Consider the following 8,027-nt stretch of genomic DNA (forward strand, 5'->3'; position numbering starts at 1 on the left):
GGAAGAAATACAACCTACCAAAACAGAAGATGATATAGAAAGTTAATATGATATAGAAAATGTATATATATTTGGCTGGGAGCAGTGGCTCACACCTGTAATCCTAGCGCTTTGGGAGGCCAAGGCGGGTGGATTGCCTGAGCTCAGGAGTTCGAGACCAGCCTGGGCAATATGGTGAAACCCCGTCTCTACTAAAATACAAAAAAATAGCCAGGCGTGGTCGTGGGTGCCTATAGTCCCAGCTACTTGGGAGGCTGAGGCAGGAGAATTGCTTGAACCAGGGAGGCGGAAGTTGCAGTGAGCCGAGATCACACCACTGCACTCCAGCCTGGGTGACAGAGCAAGACTCTGTCTCCAAAAAAAAAAAAAGAAAATCTATATATATTTGGATGTATATTGTATATATTATACATATATAATTAATATAAAATGAATACAACCCACCAAAACTCAACATTATCTCTCAGTTTTGGTATATATATATATATATAAACCTATTTTTTTTTTGAAATGGAGTTCCGCTCTTGTTGCCCAGGCTGGAGTGCAATGGTGTGATCTTGGCTCACCACAACTCTGCCTCCCAGGTTCAAGCAATTCTCCTGCCTCAGCCTCCTGAGTAGCTGGGATTACAGGCATGCACCAGCACACCTGGCTAATTTTGTATTTTTTGTAAAGATGAGGCTTCTCCGTGTTGGTCAGGCTGGTCTCGAACTCCTGACCTCAGGTGATCCACCTGTCTTGGCCTCCCAAAGTGCCGGGATTACAGGCGTGAGCCACCGCGCCTGGCCTCTATGTTATATTTTCTAGATCATCTCTCAGTTTTGGTAAGTTCTATTCATTTTGTATAATACATATATATAATTGTTAACAAGTTATTGAACAATCAGTCCTCTTTTGGCCAAGCCAAAATAACTGATAACAGAGTGTAAACCACATACAACTGGACAAAATACATAAAACAACTCTTTTCAGATCTTGGACAACAGGCAGTACGGGACTATCTGTTGGAGAAGGAAAATGCACAAGTTGAGCCTCATAATTTGCCATTCCGTGTGGAGGCACTTTGTGATCCATGGTGCAGGGAGGTGGAACCCTTGTAGAATGTTGTGGTCTTTATGAGTTGAAGATACAGAGATTGGATTTTTGAGCTGTTGAGTTCTATAATGGCTAGGTCAGGTACCAGAGAGGGAGCTCCACAGAGAAGTAGCACTAAAAGTCTGCATAAGGGCCAGTTAAGTCTTTGGCAAAATATAAGCTGTGTATCCACAGGGAGAAACTCTGCAAGACCTGGCATAGAGTAGCTACAGGGTAGCTGAATGGAGACTCCAGAAATCATACTGCACTGGAAGAGATGTTAGACTTTCAGTCAGCCACAAGAGAGACCTCACTAAACACACCAGTTAACAACATAGAAGTATGGCTATTCTGACCCTAAAGTGTCTACCAGACCCATGCAAACAAAATTTTTAAACAATTGAGTTGATATGTCATTTTATTTTATTTATTTTTTCTTAAGACAGAGTTTCGCTCTTGTTGCCCAGGCTAGAGTGCAATAGCGTGACCTTGGCTTACTGAAACCTCTGACTCCTGGGTTCAAGGGATTCTCTTCCCTCAGCCTCCCAAGTAGCTGGGATTACAGGCACCCACCACCATGCCCAGCTAATTTTTGTATTTTTATTTTTTATTTTTATTTTTATTTTTTTATTTTTATTTTTTGGTAGTAGGGTTTTAAGCTGTATTTTGCGCTCCGTGGCCCTCCAGATAGCGAGTTGAATGATTAAGTGAAACTCTTCTTAGGTTAAGTGTCCTAGTCCACGCTAAAATCGTCTTGTTGGTCTCTTTGGCGCTGTCAGCGACCAGTATCAGCGCCCGGCTTGTCCCCGCTGCCCCCCGCGTCCCTGGCCCGGATGTGGGAGGCGAAGGCGGTGAGCATTTCCAGAGCGGTGAGATGAGCGCCGCGCATAATCAGGCGATGCCCGTCTCCGAACAGCACGTCCCTGCAGGGCTCAGAGCCGTCATGCCTCACGTCCGCAATCACTGAGCAGTTGAGATTAGTGGAGCGGATCTTCTCACTGCTCACCGCCTGGAGGAAGGTCCTCGTCGGTTCCACGTTTTTCTCAAAGGGACAGAATTGAACCCGAACCTCTTTGACAGGCCGCAGACCAAGCTGAGCCAACGCAGCTGCCATGCTGACCTCCGCCCCAGAAGAAGCTAATTTTTGTATTTTTAATAGAGACAGTGTTTCACCACGTTGGCCAGGCTGGTCTCGAACTCCTGACCTCAAGTGATCTGCCCACCTCGGCCTCTCAAAGTGCTGGGATTACAGGTGTGAGCCACCTGGCTGATATGTCATTAAAAAAAAAAATCCAGCCAGGCACAGTGGCTCATGCCTGTAATCCCAGCACTTTGGGAGGCCAAGGCAGACGGATCATGAGGTCAGCAGTTTGAGACCAGCCTGGCCAACATGGTGAAACCTCATCTCTCCTAAAAATACAAAAATTAGCCAGGTGTGGTGGCGGGCGCCTGTAATCCCAGCTACTCAGGAGGCTGAGACAGGAGAATTGCTTGAACCTGGGAGGCGGAGGTTGCAGTGAGCCGAGATCATGCCACTGCACTCCAGCCTGGGTGACAGAGCAAGACTCCGTCTCGGAAGGAAAAAAAAAAATCCATATAAGGCTAAGTGTGGTGACTCATGCCTATAATTCCAGCATTTCAAGATGCTGAAGTGGGAGGATTGCTTGAGACCAGGAGTTCAAGACCAGGCTGGGCAACATAGCAATACCCCATCTCTACAAAAAAATTTAAAAATTAGCTGTTGGGAGCGGGGTGGTGGCACATGCCTATAGTCCCACCTACTTCAGAGGCTGAGATGGAAGGATCTTTTGAGCCTGAGAGGTTGGCTGCAGTGAGCCTAGATCGCACTCCAGCCTGGGCGACAGAGCGAGACTCTATCTCAAAAAAAAAAAAAAAAAAAAAAAATTAACCTGCCAGAACAAAATTCTTTGAAGAAAGATAAAATCCAGACCCAAAGTAATATTCACAATATTTAGCATAAATGTTAAAGATTGTTAGAAAAGGCCAGGCGCGGTGGCTTACACCTGTAATCCTAGCACTTTGGGAGACCGAGTTGGGGGAATCACTTGAGGTCAGGAGTTCAAGACCAGCCTGATCAACATGGTGAAACCCCATCTTTACCAAAAATACAAAATTAGCTGGGCGTGGTGGCGTGAGCCTGTAGTCTCAGCTACTCGGGAGGCTGAGGCAGGAGAATCGCTTGAACCCTCGAGGCAGATGTTGCAGTGAGCTGAGATTGCACCACTGCACTCAAGTCTGGGCAACAGAGTAAGACTCTGTCTCAAAAAAAAAAAAAAAAAAAAAAGGCAAAGAAGTAGGAAATTGATATGTGTAACTAGGAGAAAGACAGTTAATAGAGACAGACAAAGACTGAGAGTTGACAGAAGTATAAGAATAAGCAGAAAAGGGCTTAATGTGAGTATTTTAAATGTTTAAGAATTAAAGGAGGCCAGGTGTGGTGGCTCATACCAGTAATCCCAGCCCTTTGGGAGGCCGAGGCAGGCGGATCACTTGAGGTCAGGAGTTCTAGACCAGCCTGGCCAACATGGTGAAACCCTGTCTCTATTAAAAAAAAAAAAATTAGCCAGGCATGGTGGCAGGCACCTGTAATCCCAGCTACTTGGAAGGCTGAGGCAGGAGAATTGCTTGAGCCTGGGAGGTGGAGGTTGCAGTGAGCCGAGATCATACCACTACACTCCAGCCTGGGCAACAGAATGAGACTCCATCTCAAAAAAAAAAAAAAGGGCCTAGTGAATGAAAAGATAGGAAATATTAGTTGAAAAATAGAAACTATTTCAGGCCGGGCGCGGTGGCTCACGCTTGTAATCCCAGCACTTTGGGAGGCCGAGGCGGGCGGATCACGAGGTCAGGAGATCGAGACCACGGTGAAACCCCATCTCTACTAAAAATACAAAAAATTAGCCGGGCGTGGTGGCGGGCGCCTGTAGTCCCAGCTACTCGGAGAGGCTGAGGCAGGAGAATGGCGTGAACCTGGGAGGCGGAGCTTGCAGTGAGCCCAGATTGTGCCACTGCACTCCAGCCTGGGCGACAGAGCGAGACTCCGTCTCAAAAAAAAAAAAAAAAAAAAAAAAAAACTATTTCAAAAGAACCAAATAGAAATTCAAGAACTGAAAAATATGATATCTAAAGGGAAAATTATACAGGATGGGCTTGACAGTGGATTTGACATGGCAGAAGGCAGAATCAGTGAACTTGAAGACAAGGCAAAAAAAAAAAAAAAGATCCAAACTGAAGCACAGACAGCAAAATGCTAGGGGAAAAATTTTAATGGAAGATCAGTGACCTCTTGGACAAGATTTTTGAAACAGGAACCCCATAAGGATGGAAAAGAATAAGGAAAAAAAAATTTGAAGCAATAGTGGCTGAAAAATCTGACATACTGGAGGAAAACTATAAACCTACAGATTCAAGAAGTTTAACAAACCCCAAGTAAGATAAACAAATGAAAACACAACTAGGGGCCCCGGGCACAATGGCTAATACCCTGTAATCCCAGCACTTTGAGAGGCTGAGGCCGGCCAACTGTTTGACTCCGAGAGTTCAAGACCAGCCTGGGCAACATGGTGAAACCCTGTCTCTACCAAAACTACAAAAAAATTAGCTGGGCGTGGTGGCACATGCCTGTAATCCCACCTACTCAGGAGGCTGAGGCAGGAGGACCACTTGAGCCTAGGAGGTCGAGGGTGTGGTGAGCTTTGATCATGCTGCTGCACTTCAGCCTGGGTGGCAGATTAAGACCCGGTCAAAAAAAAAAAAAAAGGCCGGGCACAGTGGCTCATGCCTGCACGCCTGTAATTTCAGCACTTGGGGAGGCTGAGATGGGCGGATCACCTGAGGTCAGGAGTTCGAGACCAGCCTCAACATGGAGAAACCCCATCTCTACTAAAAATACAAAATTAGCCGGGCGTAGTGGTGCATGCCTGTAATCTCAGCTACTTGGAAGGCTGAGGCAGGAGAATCACTTGAACCTGGGAGGCAGAGGTTGTGGTGAGCCGAGATCGTGCCATTGCACTCCAGCCTGGGCAACAAGAGCGAAACTCTGTCTCAAAAAAAAAAAAAAAAAGAAAGAAAATGGAAAAACACAACTAGGCACATTATAGTTGAATTTCTAAAAACCAAAGACAAAGATAAATAAAAGACAACTAACTAAATTTAGGAAACATAAAGAAGAATGACTTATCATCAGAAACAACATAAGCCAAGGGGATAGCATCTTTAAAGTGCAGAAAGAAGAAGATGTCAACCTATATCCAATGAAAATATGCTTCTAAAATGAAGGGGAAATAAAGATATTTTCAGATAGATTAGAGAATTAGTCACTAGCAGGTCTGCACTATGAGAAATGTTAAAGTAAAGCTGAAGGAAAAAGATACCAGGTAGAAAAATCATGTCTACAAGAAGGAATGAAGAACACGTGAGCATTTGTGGGTAAATAGAAGAGACTTTTTTCATTTTTAAATTCCTTTAAAACGTAATCGACAATTTAAAGCAAAAACAAAATAAAATGGTGATTTATTGTGGGGCTTAAATTATGTAGACGTGAACTGTAATGGCCATAATAGCACAATACACAGGAAGGGAAAAATCAAGTCTATCATTTTAAGATTCCTTTGTTATATACAAAATAGTCCAGTATGAATTCATGGTAAAGTGTGTAATAAGTTAAGAATGCATATTGTAACCCCCAGAACAATGAGTGATAAACAAAGAGGTGTAATAAAAAGCCAATAGAGGACACAAAGTGGAAAACAAAAATAATCCAAAATAATGCAGAGAAAGAGGGGAAAAAAAAACAGCAACAACAAAAACATCTTGTAGTATCTAGTACTAATAGAAAACAAAGAGTCAGTTAGTGGCCTGAAACCCAACAATTTTTGAGATAGTTTTACTCTGTTGCTCAGGCTAGAACAATGGCCCCCAACCTTTTTGGCACAAGGGACCTGTTTTGTGTAAGACAGTTTTTCCATGGATGGGGGAGAGGGGATGGTTTCAGGATGATTCAAACACATTACATTGATTGTGCACTTTATTTATGTTACATTGTAATGTATAATGAAATAGTTATACAATTCACCATCATGTAGAATCAGTGGGAGCCCTGAGCTTATTTTCCTGCAACTAGATGGTCCCATATGGGGGTGATGGGAGACAGTGACAGATCATCAGGCATTAGATTCTCATAAGGAGAATCTAGATCCCTCATAGATCCCTCACATCCCCAAGAAGCTGGGACTTTAGGTGTGTGCCACCACACCTGGCTAATTTCTGTGTGGATAGAAAAATATTATATACCATGTAAACACTAATCATGAGGAAATGGAGTGGCTTTTAATGTCAGAAAAGTATACTTCAAACAAAGAATATTTTCAGAGCCTGGGTGTGGTGGTTCACACCTGTAATCCCAACACTTTGGGAGGTAAAGGCAGGCAGATCACCTGAGGTCAGGAGTTTGAGACCAGCCTGACCAATATGGAGAAACCCCATCTCTACTAAAAATACAAAATTAGCCAGGTGTGGTGGTGCATACCTGTAATCCCAGCTACTCAGGAGGCTGAGGCAGGAGAATCGCTTGAACCCGGGAGGTGGAGGTTGCAGTGAGCCGAGATCTGGCCATTGCACTCCAGCCTGAGTGACAAGAGCAAAACTTCGTGTCAACAACAACAACAAAAAAGAATATTAGAGAAAAAAAGGGACATTTCAGAACGTTTATAAAGACAATCTTGGCCGGGCGTGGTGGCTCACACCTGTAATCCCAGCACTTTGGGAGGCCGAGGCAGGCGGATCACGAGGTCAGGAGTTCAAGACCAGCCTGGCTAAATTGCGAAACCCCATCTCTACTAAAAATACAAAAATTAGCCAGGCGTGGTGGCACGTGCCCATAATCCCAGCTACTTGGGAGACTGAGGCAGGAGAATTGCTTGAACCCAGGAGGCGGAGGTTGCAGTGAGCTGAGACCATGCCATTGCACTCCAGCCTGGTAACAGAGTGAGACTGTCTCAAAAAAAAAAAAAAAAGACAGTCTTGTACAGCCTGTTGACCCTTGAACAACTGTGTAATAGTGTGTTTGGGCCTGGAACATTTTCTTTTTTTTTTTTTTAAGACGCAGTCTCGCTCTGTTGCCCAGGCTGGAGTGCAGTGGTGCGATCTCGGCTCCCTGCAAGCTCTGCCTCCCAGGTTCATGCCATTCTCCTGCCTCAGCCTCCTGAGTAGCTGGGACTACAGGCGCCCGCCACCACACCTGGCTAATTTTTTGTATTTTTAGTAGAGACGGGGTTTCGCTGTGTTAGCCAGGATGGTCTCGATCTCCTGACCTCGTGATCCGCCTGCCTTGGCCTCCGAAAGTGCTGGAATTACAGGCGTGAGCCACCGCGCCCAGCCAGAACATTTTCTTATATGGAGATAAAGAAACTTCACAACTTGTGCTTGGCATATTGCCTTGCTTGGGATTATCTTCCTCTGTTCTCGGCTAGATGTTTATTCCCTTGTTTTACTTAAAGTGTGTGCTTCATGTGTGCCTGGCCAACCCCACTGTGATATCTGTTCCCAGTAGGGAGCAGATGGCATCCTTCACCTATAACACAAGATGGATGCATGCAGACCATCTCCCTGCATTGGCTATGTGGTCAGACCCGCTGGCCTTGGGGGAACGAATGCTTGCTGTTGAAGCTGATCTCTTTCTGTGTCTGTTCTCTACATGAGTAAAGTATGGTTCCATCCAGTGCCTGTATGAGTTGTGTCTTTTAAACAATGGAATGGTTTGACATCCATGGAGTGGGCTGGCATCCTGGGATTGCTGCTTCTGATGGTGGGGAACAGGTGTCACTTACTCAAGAAATAATGATAAACATTCATGGAGAAAATTGAATAGTGTGAAATGGGCAGAACTAAAGGGAAAAATGCAGAAATCTACACTTTTTTTTTTTTTTTTATTG

General features: G+C 44.6%; 1 pseudogene; it reads right to left on the bottom strand.

Annotated features, from left to right (window-relative positions):
- Positions 1 to 1,744: 1,744 nt before the first annotated feature.
- LOC100590876 lies at positions 1,745 to 2,188 on the bottom strand (annotated as a pseudogene).
- Positions 2,189 to 8,027: the final 5,839 nt, after the last annotated feature.

The sequence above is a fragment of the Nomascus leucogenys genome, chromosome 5, assembly GCF_006542625.1.
Source record: "Nomascus leucogenys isolate Asia chromosome 5, Asia_NLE_v1, whole genome shotgun sequence".
Classification (NCBI taxonomy): domain Eukaryota; kingdom Metazoa; phylum Chordata; class Mammalia; order Primates; family Hylobatidae; genus Nomascus; species Nomascus leucogenys.